Source organism: Gossypium arboreum, chromosome 12 (assembly GCF_025698485.1).
Source record: "Gossypium arboreum isolate Shixiya-1 chromosome 12, ASM2569848v2, whole genome shotgun sequence".
Lineage (NCBI taxonomy): Eukaryota > Viridiplantae > Streptophyta > Magnoliopsida > Malvales > Malvaceae > Gossypium > Gossypium arboreum.
The window spans coordinates 23,681,063-23,703,073 of NC_069081.1; positions in this window are offsets into that span (position 1 = coordinate 23,681,063).

Below are 22,011 nucleotides of genomic sequence, written 5' to 3' on the forward strand. Positions count from 1 at the left end.
ATTCTGGTAGTAGTAGGTCTCGGATTTTCAAGAAAATATAAAGAAATGTTTTTCTGAAAACACTACGTTTACGCAACACATTTTGAAAGCTTCCGCAACGATCACTGTTTTAAAGTTTAATGACAAACCAATGTAATTAATGTTTTGCTAAGATAACTTGAGATTTCCTAATGAATCAGACATCCTAAACTTTTGTTAAGAACCTTAAGAAGTTTTATGTAGAACTAATTTTCAAGCAAATTTCTGTTTTGGAAAAACACTCCAATGTGACATCACAGATTCGACCATAATGTCTAGGCCGGATTTGGGGTGTTACATTTATTGGTATCAGAGCCAGGTTGCAAAACTTGACTGTGGATTTGGGTTTTTCAAAAAAAAAGTGGAAACTTCAATAACATTATTTTAAAATTGTTTAAAAACGATTATTTGAGAATGGTCTACTGAATGAGTGGTACACTAAGTCTCCGTGCCGATCCTGTAAGTTTTCTGATTGTTTATTCTGAAAGGATAATATTGAAATGTTATTACTGAGACTACTTTAGGTAGTAAAAGTGTATTAAAAATCTTTAGTTAGAGTAAACTATGAACCATAGTAAGAATACAGACTGCGAAAACAAAACTTTGAGATAATATTGTTCATAAGATATCTGTAATAAACACCGGAATAATAAAATGAATGGCATAACACTTTTAATATAGATAAAAGCGCAATTAGATAATGAGAACTAGAGGTACTCGTGGTAGAGGCTGCGACAGAGGCCGTGGAGGTGCTCGGGCTGGGTCTTCGTCTTCTTGACACCAGCTTAATGAGGAAGTTTGAGAGGCACCAGCTGCACCTATGGCTGAGACAGGGTTTTAAAATCGAGCAATTGGGGACGACGCACTGTTCTAAGCAATGTTGAGAATTCTGGAAAGGGTCGCTAGGCATGGTACTGGTACCATGTGTCAGTTACGAAACGACTCAGGTTTAATAGGGCAGAGATATTCAAGGGTATTGTTGGAGTTAACCCTAATGTGGCCAAATATTGGATTAAGGCCATAAAAAGGATCTTGGATGACCTTGACTGCATCCCTGGTCAGAAGCTAAAAAGGTACAGTATCTCTACTGAGAGACGAGGCTTACTAGTGGTGGCTTACTGTCAAAGAGGGCACTCAAGCCAATCGTTTGACCTAGGAGTTTTTCAAGACTACTTTCCAGGCTTAATATGTGGGTGTCAGCTATGTGGATGTCTGTAGGAGGGAATTTCTGAATTTAACTCAGGGAGATAAGACAGTGGCTAAATATGAGGCCGAATTTTTATGATTGAGCCGCTATACGCGTGGGATGGTGGCAATAGAATACGAGATGTGTGTTCGATTTGAAGATGGCCTCAGAGATGGTTTAAGGGTTCTGAGAGCTCCTCAGAGGGAGCGGGATTTTGCAGCACTGGTTGACAAGGCAAAAATCGCTAACGATGTGACGCTCGCTGAGTGCCAAAACAGAGAGAAAGACAGAGGTAAGAGGGATGCTAAGCCCTTAAATTCGTTTTAGAGGTTTAAAAAAAAAGCCCAGAGCTGAGGGACCAACCAGAGTTAGGACCCCTACTGCTGCTACTTCTGGACCGCAGTTTTGTGTTGACTACGGGAAACACCATTAGGGTGAATGTTGAAAAAAGATGGGTGCATGGTTGAGATGCGGATCATTGGAGCACCATGTCAAGGATTGTCCTTGGAGACCCGAGCAGATGCAAGCTACTGGTTTTGGCAATGTTCAGCTAGGTGGTCTGCACCACTGAAAGGCCGTGGTCAGGCCAGGGATGGAAATGGTATGGGTCGTGGTTGTAGAGCACTGGACAGAGGTGCTAGTCACACTGAGGCAAGGCAACCGGCGCTGGTTTATGCTGCAAATCACTGAGACGATGGGGATGCTTTAGATGTCATTACGGGTATGTTCTTTATGTATAATGTACCTTATATTGCATTGATTGATGTGGGGTCTACTCATTTATACATAGCATACTCAATGTCTAAGATATTGGGTTTTATGAGTCCGCTGGGGCAGTCCATTTCGATTAATAAGATGTTTAGTGATGTTCCCTTGGAGATACAAGGAGTTATCTTTCTGGACGATCTTATGGAGCTGCCTTTCAGAGAATTTGACCTAATACTGGGCATGGATTGGTTAGTTAAACATTGGCTAAGCTTGAATTGTACCACTAAACGAGTTGTACTGAGAACTGAGGTAGATGAGGAGGTAGTGGTAATTGGGGAACGACTGAACTATTTGAGTAATGTAATTTCTGCACTAAAGGCCGAGAAATTGGTTGGCAAGGGTTGTGAGGCGTTTTTGGCCTACGTCAATGTTTCAGATATTGGGGACTCTTCGGTAAAGGATATCAGAACAGTTAAGGATTTTCTCAATGTCTTTCCTGATAGCTACTAGGGTTACCTCCAGAACGTGAAGTGGAGTTTGGGATTGAGCTCTTTCCTAGTACGGCTCCAGTGTCCATCGCTCCTTACATAATGGCACCAAAAGAGCTTGTGGAGCTTACGGCCCAAATTCAAGAGCTACTGGACTGTGGGTTTATCTGACCTAGTGTGTCTTCGTGGGGTGCACAGTCTTATTTGTGAAAAAGAAGGATGGATCCATGCATATGTGCATCGACTACAGACAACTGAATAAACTGACCATTAAGAACAAATACCCCTGCCAAGGATTGATGATCTGTTCGACCAACTGCAAGGTATCAATTTTCTCTAAAATAGATCTCCGGTCAGGGTATCACGAACTGAGAGTTAAAGAGTCCGATATGCACAAGACAACATTTAAGACTCGTTATAGTCATTACGAGTTCCTGGTAATGCCTTTTGGACTGACAAATGCACTGGTAGCTTTTATAGATCTGATGAATAGAGTGTTTCAACCCTATCTGGATCGATTTGTTGTAGTATTTATTGACGACATACTGGTGTACTCGAGGACTGAAGATGAACATGATGAACATGTACGAGTAGTTCTGCAAATTTTGAGGGAGAAGCAACTGTATGCCAAGTTCAGCAAGTGTGAATTCTGGTTACGTGAGGTAACGTTTCTGGGTCATGTGGTATCTGTTGAGGGGATTAGGGTTGATCATCAGAAAATTGAGGTTGTTTTAGATTAGAAGTAGCCTAGGACTGGGTCAAAAATTCATAGTTTTCAGGGACTGAAGATTCGTAGAGGGGTTCTCACTGATTGCCACGCCCTTAACTAAGCTGCTACGTAAAGGCATCCCATTTAACTGGACTAATGAGCAACAAGAGAGCTTTGAGACACTCAAGAAAGTTTTGACTGAGGCCTCTGTCTTGATTTAGTTGGAGTTTGGGAAAGAATTTACTGTTTACAGAGATGCATCACACGTGGGGTTGGGTTGTGTGTTAATGCAAGAGGGTAAGGTCGTAGCTTATACGTCTCACCAGCTTAAGACTCATGAGGTGAGTTACCCAACACATGACTTGGAGTTGGCTACAGTGGTATTCGCATTAAAAATTTGGAGGCATTACTTGTACGATGAGAAGTGTATCATTTACGCAGATCACAAGAGCCTCAAGTATTTCCTCACTCAAAAGGAGTTAAATCTTAGGCAGCGTAGATGGATTGAGCTGCTCAAGGATTATGACTATTCGATTTAATACCACCCTAGTAAGGTCAACGTGGTCGCCGACGCACTGAGTCGTAGGGCTATGACAGATCTGAGAGCAATGTTTGCTTATCTTAGCTTATTTGATGATGGTAGCTTGTTGGCTAAGCTCCAAGTTAAACCAATGTGAATTGAACAGATTAAGAGTAAACAGTTGGAAGATGAGTCATTAGGTCTTCAGTTCCGTCAGATCGAGAATGGTAATACTGTGGATTTTAGGATGGATAATGAAGGGGTACTCTGTTTCTGAGGCAGAATTTGCGTACCTAAAGATATTGATTTGAGATAGACTTTACAGTGAGGGGCATATAGTAGTCCCTATGTTGTGCTCCTAGGTGGAAATAAGGTATACAGAGATCTCCGTGAGATTTATTGGTGGCTGGGTCTTAAGCGTGAGATTATCGACTTTGTAGGGAATTGTCTGACTTGCCAACAGGTTGAACCAGAACATCAGTTGCCTTTTGGTTGCTTCAGCCAGTTAAGATTCCGCTGTGGAAGTCGGAAAGAGCCACCATGGAATTTGTGAGTGCCCTGACGCCTTCTAAGAAAGATTTAATGTGGGTCATCATGGATCAATTGACCAAAACTACCCATTTCATACCAGTTTGCACAGATTATTCGTTGCAAAAACTAGATAGTGAGACTGCATGGGGTACCAATTTTCATAATATCTGATAGAGATCCTCGCTTCACGTCTCAGTTCTGGAGGAAATTACATGAAGCTCTGGGTACACGGTTGGACTTCAGTTCTGCGTTCCATCTTCAGATAGATGGTCAGTTAGAGAAGGTGATTCAAATACTGGGGGACATGTTAAGGAGTTGTGTAATTAACTTCTGAGGTAGTTGGGAGGATTACTTGCCATTAGCAGAGTTTGCTTACAACAACAGTTACCAGCCTAGCATACAGATGGCACCTCATGAAGTACTATATGGTCGTAGGTATCGTACTCCATCATGTTGGACTGAGTTGGTGAGTGGTGTGCTCTGGGTCTTGAGTTAGTATCTGATAATGAGGATAAGGTCAGATTAATTCAAGATCGACTGAAGGCGACAGCAGATAGACAGAAGTCATATGCAGATTTAAAGCGTAAGGAAATTGAGTATTCTGTGGCAGATTTTGTTTTTTTGAAGGTCTCACTATGGAAGAAGGTACTGAGATTTGGGCATAAGGGCAAGTTGAACCCAAGGTTTATTGGGCCTTACTGTATATTGAGGCGAGTAGGACCAGTTGCCTACTAGTTAGAGCTACCTCTGAAATTAGAGCGAATTCATGATGTGTTCCACGTCTTGATGCTGAGACGCTACCACTCTGATCCTATGCATGTGGTAGCAGTTGAGGAGATTGAAGTTAGACCAGATCTAACTTTTGAAGAGGAACCATTCTAGATCTTAGATCGAGAGGTGAAAGTCTTGAGAACAAAATCAATCCTATTAGTGAAAGTTCTTTAGTGGAACCACAGTTCTAAGGAGGCTACGTGGGAACCCGAGGAGTCAATGCGACAACAATACCGTCACCTATTCTGACCAGGTAAATTTCGAGGCTAAAATCTTCTAAAACCCTATTAAAATTATTTTTGTGTGTTGTGGTGTGGATGTATGTCTGACTTAGTGGTTTAGTGCTCTGGGAGTGTCTGGGAAGTCATGGGTTCAAGCTTTGGCTTGAGCAAATTTTTGCCCCTACTTGAATAAACCCTTGTTTTCTGATAGTAGGCTTCTTAAATTAATGTGGGTAAAGCATGTCATAAAAAGCTTGTTGGTCTAAGGGATAATGGCGTGTTTCTATTGCCAAGTTCGAGTCCTAATGCACGCAAAAAGGTGTTTTATTTTGCTTATTGTCGTATAAGAATTTGCGTGTCAGTAGAACTCTGTAGCTTGGACGGTTGGGGAGTTTGAGAGGTGTAGGGGAGTGTATAGCCAAAAATTAGGAGAAGAAAGAGGAATTTGAATGGTAATCGGTTGGAGGATGTGGGGAGATATTGTAGGAGGAAATCAATGAGATGTGGTGAAGAGGGGGTGTTAGTGCCATTGGTGGACTCTAGGTACTCAAGAGAATTTGGCTTTGAGTTTAGGGAGCTTCTCTTGTTATTCATTTCGGTTCTTGGCCACTTTTGCTTCTTTTCACCTTTGGTTCTAAAGCCGTACAATAATTGGATTTTGGATTAGGGGTACCTTTCAATTCTTTGGTTGATTGGATTCTACTATTCTATCTAGTTCACCGATTTCTGCCCATCTCTTCCATTTTCCTCAATTGGTATCCTTCTCTTTGGCAGAATATCACTAGTCCTTCCTCTCACAATCCCTTTTCGATTTTTAGCCTTGCTTGGGGATTGATTCTTTCTTTCTTCTCCCTTGCTCCCAATTGACTTGTCTTGAGCGATTACTCATTCTCTCTCTCTCTCAACTCTTTTATTCTTGCTTTGGCTGAACTTTGTCAAGGCCTAAATATCTTCCTCCTCTTCTCCTCTTTTCTGTGCTTTGACCATTTCTTGCTGTGGGATTGTCGAAATCCCCTTGTTTTATTGGTAAGTGTTATATAGTTTGTGCTCCCTAGCCGAACCTTATTAGGCTTTTCTCTCAAAGGTTCAGCTTATGCATCTCTTAGGTTGAACGGCTGCATTTTCTCTTTTACCATGGAGAGATATCCTTTTAACACTTCTCTTTTTGAATGAATGTTGCTAGGGGCTCAATTTCTTTAAACAAGGTGTGGGGCCGATTGCTTTTCCTTTGCAAGTGATAATCCATTTATTGGTAAGTGTTTAAGTTCTAGTTGCATTTGTGTGGGATTATAGATTCTTATGAATCGGTTAACTGTTCTTGTGAAGGGTAAAATATTGGGGAGAATGCGTGGTTTGGAACAAGGAGGGGCTACGATTGTTGATTGGTAAGTAGCGAAGATTTGGTTAAAACATTTTTCAATATTATTATATTTTTGGATTAACAAGGGTTTTAGACTAATGAGAGGTTGTGGTTGTCCTTAGGTTCTCAATCTCAGAGGCATTTCAGCTACAACTCCATTACAGGTGTATGAGCATCACTGCTATTAGATGTGAAATCGGCAAAAGCCGAAAAGCTGAAAGGTGAACAGTCGTCACCACTCGGTGCGTGTGACCCCCGTATGGCAGGCTGTGTGATAAATCATGGCTGTGTGGTAGTAGATTTGGCCATAAACTCTTTCATGGACTAAAGCGATATTAGGCTGTTTTGGGCCGAATTGGGCTGTGTAAGCACAATAGGCCTGTGGGCCCCACACGGGAAAATTACACAAAATTATGGTAAATATTAGGTCAGGCTATGTAAACTACACAACTAAGGCCATTTCTTGGCAATATGGGTCATACGAGTATATGGGTCCACATGGGCCCGGAATATGGGTTGTAGGCCCATTATCACTGATTGATTTTTAAGGCTACTAGGGTCGTCCAAGATGACTGTGGACCTTCTGTTGGGCCAGTATGTATACTTGGACCCTTATTTTGGTAAGATGACTGTTTTACCTCTATGTGATGTATGACTGTTTGAGCATGCCATTTTTTTTTACTATATGTACATTTATATTATGTTGCATTGCATGGGGTTGGATATATGATTTTGGAGGAATTGTACTGAAAGGCTATAAGGCTATTACTAACAGCTCTACTAAAAATACTGTTTTAGTGCTGCAACCGGCACGACTTGGTGTGTAGGGTTGGGTGGGTCGATTTTATCCCCATGTGGTGTGTAGGGTTGGTACGGAGATTGTGTGTAGCGGATGGATTGGGTAGGATTCTTTATGTGCATACTGTACTGAAATGGGCTAAGGCCCAGACTACCACTATTACTGAAATGGATTTAGGCCCAGACTGCTACTGTTACTGAAAGAGGGGCTAAGGCCCCTAACTAAAACTGAAAGGGCTTAGGCCCAAATTGCCCATACTCTGACTGTTTGCTATTATGGGATTTCGCACACTGAGTTTACATAAACTCACCCATCTATTAACTATGCAGGAAATCCCCAGGCTTAGATGGATCGAGGTGACGGAGAACTCAGATGTGGCCACTCGACAAAGTTTCTTTAATATTATAACTAAGATTTTATTTTGGGTTTTCATTATGTAATAAGACCTCTTTAATTTTATTTTAATTTTAATTTTAATTTGGGGATTAATTTAGTTGAATTTTAATCTGGTATTAGTAGGTCTCAGATTTTCAAGAAAATCTAAACAAATGTTTTTCTGAAAACACTAAGTTTACGTAACACATTTTGAAAGCTTTTGCAACGATCATTGTTTTAAAGTTTAATGACAAACCAATGTAATTAATGTTTTGCTAAGATAACTTGATTTTTCCTAATGAACCGGACATCTTAAACTTTTGTTAAGAACCTTATGAAGTTTTATGTATAACGAATTTTTATGCAAATTTGTGTTGTGAAAAAACACTCCAATGTGACATCACAGATTCGGCCATAACTTCTAGGCCGAGTTTGGGGTGTTACATAGGCATTCGATGTGAGGCACACGATCGTGTTCTAGCCTATGTCCTTACCCATGTAACTCTTTGACTTGGGTTACACGACTAGTCACACGCCGATGTGCTAGATCGTGTTAATTTTCGAAAATTAGGTGGAGGGGTTACACGGCCAGGACACACGCCCATGTGCTGGGCCGTGTGTCTCATGTCCCTTCTCGTGTGCTTAATTTTGAGAATTTTGTTTCTAAAATTTTAAGATGTAGGGGACATGCGGCCAAACCACATGCACATGCACATGTCTGTGTGTCACACACGATTGAGACACACGCCCGTGTGTCTACTCGTGTGGACAAAATAAGGCCATTTTCCAAGCCTCATTTCTCACCCTTTTTATCTTGCACCTACATCAACACTTCAATATTTTCAACAGCCAATTCAAAGAAATGGACCCATGAAGTCGATACCCCAAACATCAAATATTTCATGCGAGAGCATATATGTTTGAGGCATTTCATCACATTTGGATATATTACCTATCCTTTGACATTTGTCACAAGAAGTAACATACCTGTTGGCGTCTTTGAATATAGTGGGCCAATAAAAACCTGATTCGAGGAATTTATGTGTAGTCTTATTTCTACCGTAATGTCCTCCAGCCGGTCTTGAGTGGAAATGTTCCAAGATTTTCCATGCTTTTGTCCTTGTAACGCATCCCCTAATGATTTGATCTGCACATTTACAAAAAAGAAAGGGTCTTCCGAGAAGTAGTTTTTCACATCAGTGAAGAATCACTTCTTTTGCTGATGTGTCAACCCTTTTTGGATAATGTTAGCGGCTAAAAAATTTGTAATATCTGTAAACCAAGGTACTTCAGAATCAGATATAACAAAAAATTGTTCTTCAGGGAATGAATCATTTATTTCAATGTCATCTGGTTCTTTGGTACTTGAGTTTTCAAGCCTAGAGAGATGGTCAGTTGCAAGATTTTTAGCTCCTTTCTTATCCTTAATCTCCAAGTCAAATTCCTGCAATAATAAGATCCATCGAATGAGTCGAGGTTTTGCATCAGTTTTAGTCAAAAAGTGGCGAAGAGAGGAATGGTCAGTATAAACGACAACTTTAGACAATATTAAATATGGCCTAAATTTATCGAATGCAAAAACCACAGCTAGCAGCTCTTTCTCCGTGGTGGTGTAGTTTTCTTATGTGGCTGTCAAAGTCCTGCACGCATAATAGATAGGTTGAAAATGTTTATCTCTTCGCTGTCCCAAAATCGCACCTACTGCAAAATCACTCGCATTGCACATTAGTTCAAAAGGTGAGTTCCAATCAGGTGCAATTATAATTGGAGCTTTAGTCAGTTTATCCTTTAAAGTATTAAATGCTTCTAAACAGTCCTGATCAAAATTAAAAGGCACATCTTTTTCTAATAATTTAGTCAAAGGCTTAGCTATTTTAGAAAAGTCTTTAATAAATCTTCTATAAAACCTAGCATGTCCTAAGAAACTTCTAATAGCCTTAACCGAATTAGGGGGAGATAGTTTTTCAATGGTTTCAATTTTAGATTTATCAACCTCAATCCCTCTACTAGAAATTTTATGTCCTAACACAATACCTTCTTGAACCATAAAGTGACATTTTTCCCAGTTAAGCACAAGGTTTGTTTCCTCATATCTTATTAACACTTGTTTTAAATTTTCTAGGAAAAGATGGAAAGAGTTACCGAAAACCAAAAATCATCCATAAGTAACTCCATAACATCTTTTACGAGTTCGTAAAAAATGGCCATCATGCAGCGCTGAAAAGTAGTAGGAGCATTACATAATCCAAAAGGCATTCTACGATAAGCAAACATACCACATGGACATGTAAATGTCATCTTTTCTTGATCTTCAGGAGCTATTGGGATTTGGAAATAGCCAGAGAGTCCATCTAAAAAGTAGTAGTGCATGTGTCCTAACAATCTTTCCAACATTTGGTCAATGAATGGAAGGGGAAAGTGGTCTTTTCTCGTGGCATCATTTAGTTTCCTATAATCAATACACACTCTCCAACCTGTGACTATCCTTGTTGGGATTAATTCATTCTTCTCATTGGCTACAACAGTCATGCCTCCTTTCTTAGGAGCAACCTACACTGGACTCACCCAAGAACTGTCAGAAATAGGATAAATAATTCCAGCATCTAGAAGTGTAATTACCTCAATTTTAACGACTTCCTTCATGTTGGGGTTCAGTCATCTTTGGGCTTGCATGCATGGTTTATATTCATCTTCCATTAAAATTTTGTGGGTGCAAAAAGAAGGGCTGATCCCTTTAATGTCATAACATTTCCAAGCTATGGCCCTTTTATGCTCTCTTAATACTTGGAGTAATTCCTCTTTCTCTTTGGTTTGCAAGTTGGATGCAATAATTACCGATAATGTGGAATTATTTCCAAGGAATGCATATTCCAAGTGATTCAGCAATTGTTTAAGTTCCAATTTGGGAGGTTCGTCAATAGAGGGTTTTCGCTTAAGTTCATCTTTTACCTTAATTCCCTCATATTTTGCTAGTTTTGGGGAGGTTTCATTGGATTTTAATTCTGTTTCTATTTCAGAATCATCATCCATTCCCTCTCCTTGGGTGAGACATAGTTCCATCGTGTCATTGTGTACGATTTCTTGAAAAGAATCTTGAGTAGCATGACCAATAGAGTCGAAAAAATAACATGAGTCATTCTATTCTCCAAAAAATCTCATGACATCATAAATTTTAAAAATAATCTCTTCGTCACGTACTCTAAGTACCAATTTTCCATCACCCACATCAATTACAGCTCTAGTAGTGGCTAAAAATGGTCGACCTAAAATTAAAGGCACCTCAACATCTTCATCCATGTCAAGCATAACGAAATCAACAGGGAATATAAATTTATCTACTTTTAGAAGTACGTCCTCTATAATTCCCCTAGGATATGTAACAGATCTATCAGCCAATTGAATACTCATCTTAGTGGGTTTAGGTTCCCTAAGACCAAGTTGTTTAAACATTTTCTATGGCATCTGATAAACCGTAATTTATACATATTTTTACCCCATGTTTAATGCATTTTATGGATGATTTTTGATCGCGTGATTCGTAACAAGTAATAAATATTTATAATGAAGATCAAACCTAGACTAACTATTATCACAACGAAAAGGCAAGCGCACCTATCAAACAATAGTATAGTAATGGCAAGACCGGGAGATCGTACCCAAGGGTGTAACACCCCGAATTTGGGCCTAGAAGTATTGGGCCTTGAGTGTGGGTCCGTAAGGAGGTTTTATATAGGTATTTAATTGTGCAATGAAATGACACAATTAAATGTTTGCTTTAGTGGTTAATAGCTTTGAGAAGTGTTAGAGAAATCTTGGGTTCAAACTTGGGCTTTAGCAAAAATTTTGGTATTAAGTGAAAAAACACGGATGCTTGGATGAGGGTTTTAAATTATTGTGTTAAATAAATGACACAAGGAAGCTTGTAGTCTAGTGGTTGTGGTGTCATTAAGGTTGTATGGGAGCCGGGTTCAAGCCTTGGCTCTTGCAATTTATTTTGTTTTTTTAAAGGAACACGGACTTTGGCCTTTAGACCTTATAATTAATTGGGGATAAAATATGACACAAAAGGCTTGTGGCTTAGTGGCAAGTAGCGTGTGGAGCATTTAAGGGAGGCATAGGTTGAATCCCATGGCAAGCAAAGAGCATTTATTTTGCTAACGAGGGTGGCAAGAGTTGGTGTTGAATTTAAACTCGATGTTGGAGGGATCCCACATCGGAAGCTAACATAAGAGTGGATACAAAGTCGGCTTTAAATAGAGGAACCATGAGGAGAGTAAAGGCACCTTTCTTGGTCGATCCCTTTCATTTGTATGGCGTGCTCGTTTGGGTTGGGCGTCGGCTAAGAGTGCTCTGAGTGTGGATTAACTCCAGTCTCCTATCGGTGTGTATTTATCACTACTCTTGTTGTTGGATGGCTACTTGGACGCGATGGTATGAAAGGGGCCATATGGGCCCAATGGGCCCACAGCCCAATTGGATAAGTTGTTTGATTGTGTAGTAAATATTGGACTAGGCTAGGTGAATCGCATATCGTGGCTAGGTTTGGGCTAAAAGGGCCACACGAGCGTGTGGGCCCATTTAATGAGAATAGGCTTTAGGCCCATTAGTATTGTTATCCATGTTTAGAATACTTTAGTTTACTAAAATTACCGAAATACCCTTAGTTTGTAAAAATCTTTGAAATACCTCGATTTGTAAAATTATTGAAATACTTTCGACTTGTAAAACTACCAAAGTACCCCGATTTACGTAATTACCGTTTTACCTCGATTTATATAATTACCGTTTTACCCTCGATTCTGTAATTATCGTTTTACCTCGACTTACAGAATTACTGTTTTACCTCAATTTACTGAATTACTGTTTTACCTCGATTTATAGAATTACTATTTTACCCTTGATTTACTGTAATTCTTGTTTTACCTCGATTTACAAAATTACTAAAATACCCTTAGTTTGTAAAATTACCAAAATACCCTAGTTTTTAAAATTACCAAAATACCCTTGGTTTGTGAAATTACCGAAATACCCTTAATTTGTAAAATTACCAAAAATACCCCTGATTTACAAAGTTACAAAAATACCCTTGACTTTCTAAAAATTATAGAAATACCATTGGTTTACAAAATTACTGAAATACCCTTAGTTTGTAGATTTACCAAAACACCCTTGTAGGATGAAATGACTAAAATACCCCTATTAGGTAAAAAGACCGTAAAGCCCCTGTAGGGTAAAGTGACCGTAATACCCCTGTATGGTAAAATGACGAATATGCCCTTATGTTCCGTATGACTGATGTGCTTAGGATTTACATATATTGATATTGGAATAGTTGAGTTTGAGTGACAGGTGGTGGTTATCGTAGGTGATTGATTATGGAAACGTTTCAACTTCAACCCGTAACAGGTGTGTACTAACCCTCTAAATAGCTTAGATTAATATTTTCTGAAAAGCCGAAAGCTTCATATTTTAGTGATTAGGAATTAATATTTAGATCTATTTTCACGCACGTTTAAGTTGGATTCTAACGGATATGGGGAAGGAAGGTATTTGGAACGTTCTTCAATGAGTAGATCTCTTGGTAAGTATTGAACCTTCTTTCCATTTGTATCTTGTGGTTTAAGAAAAGCTAAAAACCCTCGTCGACTAAGGCTAAAAGGGTTTTGGTGTTATTTGGTTTGTTGGTGCTAGTGAGGATTAAAGGCTACCGATCGAGGAGTGTGTGAAAAGCTTGGATCATCGAGTGACTAAATCTAGTCATCAACTTCGCAAAGGTATGAACCCAAGGGCCATTGTGGATGGTGGCGAATGTGTAAGTGATGATAATAGGTAGTTTTCGATTTGGTTTAATAATAACATGGTCTAATCTATAAGTGGTTGATTATAGGAGAAATCGCATAGGAGATCTCATCAAGAAATATCGCAAATCGGTGTGTAACGAACCCTTTTCATAGCTTAAAGCGATAAATGCCGAAAAGCCGAAATGCCAAAATTCTGGCATTTTGAGGACTTGTGAGCAAGCGAATGCTCACTAGTTAGTTAGAATCGATGAGATGATGATCGGGAATAATGGAAACGGTAAGAACATGATTTTTGGGATTCACGGTAAGTTGGGCCTCGAGGGGCTGCAATAGGGTCCAACAGGCTTTCGGGCCCATTTGGGTAAAATTGGTAGAATATGAAAACTAGTTAAATTGCGCATCGAGACTGATAAAACCATTATGGAATATAGGCTAAATGGGCCTAGATGACGAAATTGGCTAAGTAGGGCCCATTAGGGGTTTTTGGCCCAATAACTCGATTTCGCTAAAAACGAGCCAGAATCACTGTTTGCACCCATGAATTGTTTATAAATGTTAATGAACATGGAAACCCTAATTTTTGGTAAAATTACAAGATTACCCTTATAATATGAAAATGACCGTTTTGCCCCTAGGTAAAAATAACCATTATACCCCTAGGGTTTATATATGAACTTAATGCATGGGATTTTGATAAACATGATATGTATGATATGCACATGACATGTATGATATGCACATGATATGTATGATATGCACACGAGATGTTCATAAATGCATTGGGTTGGGTTTTTATATGAATGGAGGAAGTGCAAAAGGGCTTATGCCCCAGTTATTAAAGGGCTTATGCCCCAGTTATTAAAGGGCTTATGCCCCAGTTATGATAAAGGGCTTATGCCCCAGTTATGATGAAGGGCTTATGCCCCAGTTGTGATAAAGGGCTTATGCCCCAGTTATAAAAAGGGCTTTTGCCCCAGTTACTAAAAGAGGCTAGGCCTCCAGTTATATGATAAAGCAGCTATGCTGCCAGTGGAGAGTTATGGCGGGGTGGGTCGAGTTAATCCCCACATGGTGTGTTGGTTGGTACGGGTGGAGAGTAGCGGATGGTGGGTTGAATAGTCTCCCCAATTGGGCTTGCATTCTTTCATTGATATTATATGTGATATTGAAATGGGCCTATGGGCCATACCGTTTACAGTAAAGGCTTCGGCCCAGTAATATGAAATTTGAAAAGGCTTCATCCCAGTGTTATGAAATATGAAATATGAAAAGGGCTATGGCCCAGTACATGTTTGAGATTGGATTTGGGCTTAGACCCAACAGGCTGTCATTGTTTTGGGCTCTGAAAAGGGCTTGTTGCACATCGAGTTTCCAAACTCACCCCTTTCCTTAACCTTGCGGTGAGCCTTGATGTGGAGACTTGGTGAGGGGGATTCAGAGTAGCCACGGTGATCGTCTTTTGGCTTTTAAACAAGTGTTGGTTTTCATTAAATTTCCTTTAATTATTATTTATTTTTGGGTTGTAATAAGGCCATTTTCACTTTGCTTTTATTTCTTTTAGGGATTATTTTAATTTTAATAACTTCAAACACGGTTGATAATTATTCAAATGGGCTAGACTTAGGACGTGTTTTCAAAATGATACTCGTTTTCAAAAGAGTTCAACACCACGATTAATCGATTTATCAAAGTCGTTCACTTAAACAAATTTAAACTCGATATAACAAAGTGTGGCTATGGTTGTGAGCATGTCTAGGATTGGATCCAATCAAAGAGCTTGGTACTTAAGCAGCCTTCATGGCTCACCTCCTATGTCTCGGATACCTACCTGGTGCCCAGCTTCTATACACTTTGTTAACTCAACAAAATATATGGTTTTAAAACACTAAAACGGAACGTGGGTTTTCAACTCCAATGTGGCACGTCAGATTCGGCCATAACGTCTAGGCTGGGTTTGGGGTGTTACAAAGGGAACCAAAAGTACTAGAAATAACTATCTTTCTATTATCTAGCCTAAGAATAAATGAGTTTGTTTTAATTAACTAATTATTTAAACTAAGAATGCACAGAGAAAAGAATTGGGGAATTTCTTTTGGGAAAATTGATTGACATGAGACAATACCTAAGGAAAAATCCACCTAGACTTTACTTGTTATTCTGGCTCTGATTCGGATGATTTATTCATTCAACTTGTTCCGTAGAGATCCCTAAGTTATGTTATTATCCCTATTCAAGACTAATGACGTCTAATCCCTAGATTGAATAACCGAGACTTTTCTCTAGTTAACACTCTAGGGTTGCATTAACTCGATCTATGGATCCCCTTATTAGGTTTCACCCTAATCTGGCAAAATCTTGTCACCCTATTTCTAGGCGCGCAATCAACTCCGCTTAATTATGGCAAATGTACTCTTAGACAGGGTCTATTCCTCCTCTGAATAAGAGCGTGTCTTGAATCAGTATCCTGGGATATCAAAACAAGAATTAAGAGCACATAATTAAGAACAAAATTAAATATTTATCCTACGACTTAGAAAATAATAACAAGGTTCGTGTTAGGTTTCTTTCCCTTTAGGTATTTAGGGGATTTAGTTCATAACTAAATAAGAAAACATCTTAGTAGAATAAAGAATACAAGACATAAAGAAAACCCAAAACTCCTGAAGGGGAATGGAGGAGAGATCTTCAGTCTTGATGATGAATCTGGCTTCTGAGATGGATCAATCAGCTTCCTTGGGGTAATTCCTTACCCCTCTTCTCCGTCTTCCTTTTTCTCCTCCTCTAGTGCGTATTTATAGGCTTTGGAATGCCTAGAAACCCTCCAAAGTGGCCTTTTTCGAATTGGACTTAACTTGGGCTCAGTAGGGATACGCCCGTGTGACACGGCCGTGTGACGTGATTGCTAGGCCGTGTTCAATCCGTTAAATTGCACATGGCTGTGTGGGTTAATGGCCTGGCCGTGTGAATTGTGAAAGCCTTGGTCGACACCTTCGAAAGTCACGGGTGTGTGAGCTGCCTGTGTGGTAAGGCTTAAGCCGTGTCATCTTCTCGATTTGGTCTGTTTTGTCCCTTTTTGGCTCATTTTTGGCTCCTTTTGACTCTTGGTGCTCTCCCGAGTATAAAACATGAAATTAAAGCATTAGGAGCATCAAATTCTCCAATTCTATTGAGAAATCATCTATAAAATGCATTAAACATGGGGTAAAATTATGTATATTTTACGATTTATCAAATACCCCCACACTTAAGCATTTGCTTGTCCTCAAGCAAAATTGTCAACTCATAATCAAAATAAATTCTTCTCAACTTATAATTCTTATCGATAATATCTCAAAATAATCCATAGGTAATCATACATTGAAAGTTCAACTAAAAGAACATAAAAGTTTCAAACATTCCAAGTTGAGTATTTTATTCATGCAAACATGGGTGTCTCCCCTCATCTAAGTAATTACCTTTGATTCAGAATATCACAGAGTTTCACATCCTCACTACAGATTCACTCAAATCACTCGAGGTGTTTAAGGACAATAAATGAAGCACTCAATAGTCAATAATGAAAAGTCATTACCATAGGCTTGCATGAAAATCAAATGTCCACCATTATAATTTAAGATGATGCATCAATCAAAAGGTCTTTAGAGGGTTATAATGAGGTTTGTTTATGGGGTGTGGTCACAAGCTGAAAGAAAGGGTTAGAATCGAGATTGAATTGAAAAATTGCCTAACTAGAAAAAGAGTTAACCTTCACTTACGTATAACAGAGCTTCTTTTCAGAATATGGAATTACTAATATTTTTATTTATATTTTTATTTTTAAGAACAAGTTAAATAAAGAAGAAAAACATAGCTATCCAAGTTTTCCAACTCAGATCTCGAGAAAAATAGGGATCAAATTAATTTGGGGGATTTCAACAATAATGGGTTAATGGTTAATATTAAGGGTAACAAAAGGAATGGCTTGTTAGGCTCAAGGGGTTTACTAGGGGTTAATCGTGGAGGTAGACTTTTCATGGCATGAGTGGGTTAATCTTAAGTGCCTTAATCATTTTGATATATCAAATCAAATGGTGTGGTCTCGACATGCATAATCAAGCAAGTTCTATAATAACAGTTCAATACTGACACACTCAAAGAAATAATAAAAGTGAGCATGAAAGGATGAATAGATGCTCAAAAGGCTCAAAAATATCACAAAAATTATGGCTTTTTGGTATTTAGACTTGTGAATTCTAATTCAAAGTAATACCTAGACTTCGGGAAACAACCTATGATTTTAATTTCTTAAAAATCAACTTATCATGCTTGATTCTCTAATGTCTTAAAGTTTAAATAACCAATGCATAAATCCATATGTTTTAATTCAAGATATATCAATCAAAATCATAAATCAATTATAATTTATCCTAAATATGGTATGAGAGTTTTTCATGAGAACAAGGTGATCATTAATAAATACCCCCCACACTTAAGATGTACATTGCCCTCAATGTACAAAGATAGGTATTAGAGTATAAAAATAAGATAGGGAGAGAAGTGAAACTTCCTGTATGATGAATTCCTCGAACTAGAGTTTTGGAGAGTGATCGGTTCAAGAATGGAGGAGGATACTTTGGCGGTCGTAGAGGTAGAAGTTCATTAGTCCATAAGTCTTGCGCCACAAGAATATTATATCTAGTGGTCGCTATGGTCGTTGTCGAGCAGGACATGGCAGTTGTAGGGAACTTTTTCCGGTGGAGTTTTAGTTCCTATGTGATGATGAGCTTAAAATATCTATATAACTGTGATAAAATTAGAAACTTTTTTAGGGGATATTAGGAAGAATACTTACTCAAAAAGAAATAACCGAAATTAATAATAAAAATAAAAATAAAATAAACTTTCTTAAATTTAATAAAAATAAAAAGTAGTTTCAATAAAAATTTAAAACATAAAATAATAAATAAGTATTTTAAACATCTTCATCGCTAGATGAATCGTGAGGTTAAATTTGGTGATGAGATGTGGAGGTCCGACAACGGTGTAGAGTAGTATCATTGTTGTCAAATCATTGAAAACACCTTTGCTTTCGAATCGGGTGAGGCACTCAGAGATGTCAGCATATGAAGCTGCCATATGAACTGGACGAGAGGGTGGTGGTGGCTTTGTCGGTGGGTCCTCGTACTGTAGGGGGACATCATCAGGAATGTCCTTGTAGGCCTCCTCCTCGGTAGATTGGGCGAGACGATATTGGGGAGGGTAGGTTCCTCGGCACCTTTCGATCATCCTCATGCTAAGCATGCTCGAGATGCCTTGTGGAGACATCTGGCCGATGAAGGTGAAGGATGATTCTTGGCCCGCGGTGTTGAGGAGCCCGAAGTGTTGCTCCAGCCTGGTCATGTAAGGGCCAATGGAGATGACCCCTTTTCCGGTGCCGCTCCGTCTAGTGCTGAATCGCGAGGGCTATGAAATAGGCAAGGTTGATGACGTGCCCTTACGACATGCACCAAAAGAAGTAGACGTCGTGGGTGTTGACGACGCCAGTGCTCTCTCGCCTCCCTGTAATCATGTAACCTAAAATAGCATGTAAGTACCTCAGGGATGGTGGAAGAATTGATGCCTTAGAGCGGCTATGATTGTACGAGCTCGTGCTAAGGGCCAAAGTATGCCAGCACTTCGAGGGGGAGAAATGTATGTGGTGACTGACAGCATGTAGTTCATTCTCCTCCCTAAGCTCCTCTGTATATAGGCTTAGTGCAGCACCAAACTCTGAGACGCTTAGCTGGCAGATTAATCTGTCTAGGCGAAATTGGATCGTGCCGGGATCATCGTACCTTGTCATTACGGTCTGGAGATGGAACGTTGAGCAGAGTTCCATCGTCAGCTCAAGGTATGTCAGCTCGATAATCCCGAAGAACAGCTCTCACGGGTCGGTGGTTAAGAGAGCCCGAATCGCATCAGCTATCTGGACTTGTTCTTCGGTAGCCCAGTTGATGCAGCGACCCACTGCTAAAGGTCAGGCCAGAAGTATTTGGAAGAGCTCTTCTTGGGGCCCTCGTGGAAACTGTAGGAGAGGGTGACGTATTTCTGCGGTTGGACCCCGAGAGGATGACACTCCCTTTCTCTTCTTCGAGGATGGTACGGTGATTTTCTTTCCTCTTGAAGATGACATTGAAAGCGCTAAGGGAGAGAGATTTGAGCTTTAAACACGAAGTTGGAGGCGGCGCACGGGCGTGGCAGGGGGCCGTGTGGAGTTGCAACAGCTAGGGTTAGGGTTTTTGAATGGAGAAGATAATGAACAGTGCAGCCTATGTATAAATTTTGGGACACATAGCTGTGGGACACGCTCGTGTGCCCCAATTTCAGCCCATGTGTTTCACGTTTTTCCTATTTTGGCTCGTCTAAAATTTGACACGTCTGTGTGCCTCGAGCCTGTTGGTTCACACGGCTGTGTGGAACGGCCGTGTCTAGCTTCGTTCGCTTCTCGTAAGCCCGTGTGTTCTAGCCCCACGCCCATGTAAATTTGACAGGTTTGACCACGGGTGTTCAACACGAGTGTGTTGCACACTCGTGCTGTTTTAACAGGTCCATCCACGATTCCTCCACACGGGCATGTTGCACGCCCGTGTTGTTTTGGCAGGCTCGACCACGGCCATGTTGCACGGCCGTGGCTATTTATCGTTGCCCGTGTTGGGGAAATCTTTTGCCCTGTTTTTGTACGGCCTTAAGCACGCCCGTGTGATTGGCCATGTCTCTGTGGAAACACATGTATTCAAGATTTCTATTAGTAGGTTAGGAGTTAAATATCAGAATTTTATAAAAATTAGTAATGTTAGTGCTCAGGTTGCCTCTCGAGAAGTGCTTATTTATAGTCTAAGCTCAACTTACCTTTTCGTTGAATGATCATGGTTGTTCAAGGAGTTCATACTCCTCATTCTTGCTGTCAATTTTAAAATCAGGTTTTAAACGGGTGTTGTTTACCTTAAAAGTGCCGAACTTGGGATGACTCACCTCCACTGTACCGAATGGAAAAATACTAAATAACGTAAGAGGGATTTCCTCATTCGGTGTGGTAGTGACAATGTGAGGGTCAACGGCATCTAGTAAGACTGTATCACCAACCTTAAGTTGATTAGGAGAGGTATCGGGCTTTTTTTACGTAGTTTTGGTTTATTATGTGTTCTCAGTTTGTGTTCTCGCCATTCGTCTAGCTCCTCTATTCGTAGTCTTCATTCTTCATAGACGTCTTTGTTCTCTTCATGATAGTAGCATACTGTCTCTGTTGTCTTGGTTCGAGGAAGTTCCTGCAAGAATGATTGAATATCAGTTTTATCATCGACAGGTTTTATAGCATTACCTTGAGTCTTAGAGGTTTTGACTGAGTCTCATGCTTGGAGTGTTACTGCGTCGTCACCTGCTCGAAGTGTTAGCTCTCCTGTGCCTACATTAATAATGGTTTTTGCAGTTGCTAAAAATGGTTGTCCTAAACTTAAAGGTACCTCGTTATCCTCATCCATATCTAAGACAACGAAGTCTACTGGGTAAATAAATTTATCAATTTTAACAAGAACGTCTTCAATAATACCCTTAGGAAATCTAACTATTTTGTCAGCCAATTGTATGCTCATCCTAGTCTATTTGGGTTTACCGAGACCTAGTCGTTTAAACATTTTATACAACATAACATTTATACTTGCCCCTAGATCAGCTAAAGCATTATTCATAGATAAACTACCAATTAAGCAAGGAATTGTAAAACTCCCTGGATCTTTTAATTTGTTAGGTAGCTCATTCTTTAGAATAGCTGAGCAGACTGCATTGAGTTCCACATGCGATGTAGCGTCTAATTTCCTTTTATTGCTCAGAATTTCCTTTAAGAATTTTGCTGAGTTGGGTATCTGCGAAAGAACTTCAATAAAGGGTAAGTTAATACGTAATTTCTTTAAGAGTTTGACAAACTTACCAAATTGTTCTTATATTCTGTCTTTCGTCATTGCTTTAGGATATGGCACATGAGGTTCATGATTTGTACTTACCTGTTTGGGATCATTATTGTTTACCTCTTCTCGTCCTTTGTTCATCGCGTTGTCTTGCTGTAATTCTGGTTCAGGTGCAATGGAACCTTCCTTATCTGGAGTACTAATTGTATTGAGGTGTTCCCTCAGATTAGGGTCAGTATTACTTGGTAAGCTACCTTGTGGTCGTTTGGAGATTAGTTTGGATAGCTGGCCTATCTGAGTTTCGAGTCCTTGGATCGATGCTTGTTGATTCTTAAGTACTGTCTCGGTATTTTGGAAAAGGGTTTCGGACACCAAGATGAATTTAGAAAGCACCTCTTCAAGGTTTGGTTTCTTCTCTTATTTATAAGGTGGCTGTTAAAAACCTTGAGGATTTTGTGGCTTTTGATTCCCTTGACCACCTCAGGAGAAATTTGGGTGGTTCCTCCAACTAGCATTATAAGTATTACTGTATAGGTTATTTTGAGATCTAAAGTTATTGTTACCCATATAGTTGACTTGTTCCTCTTCGGTTGTGGGATTGAAGG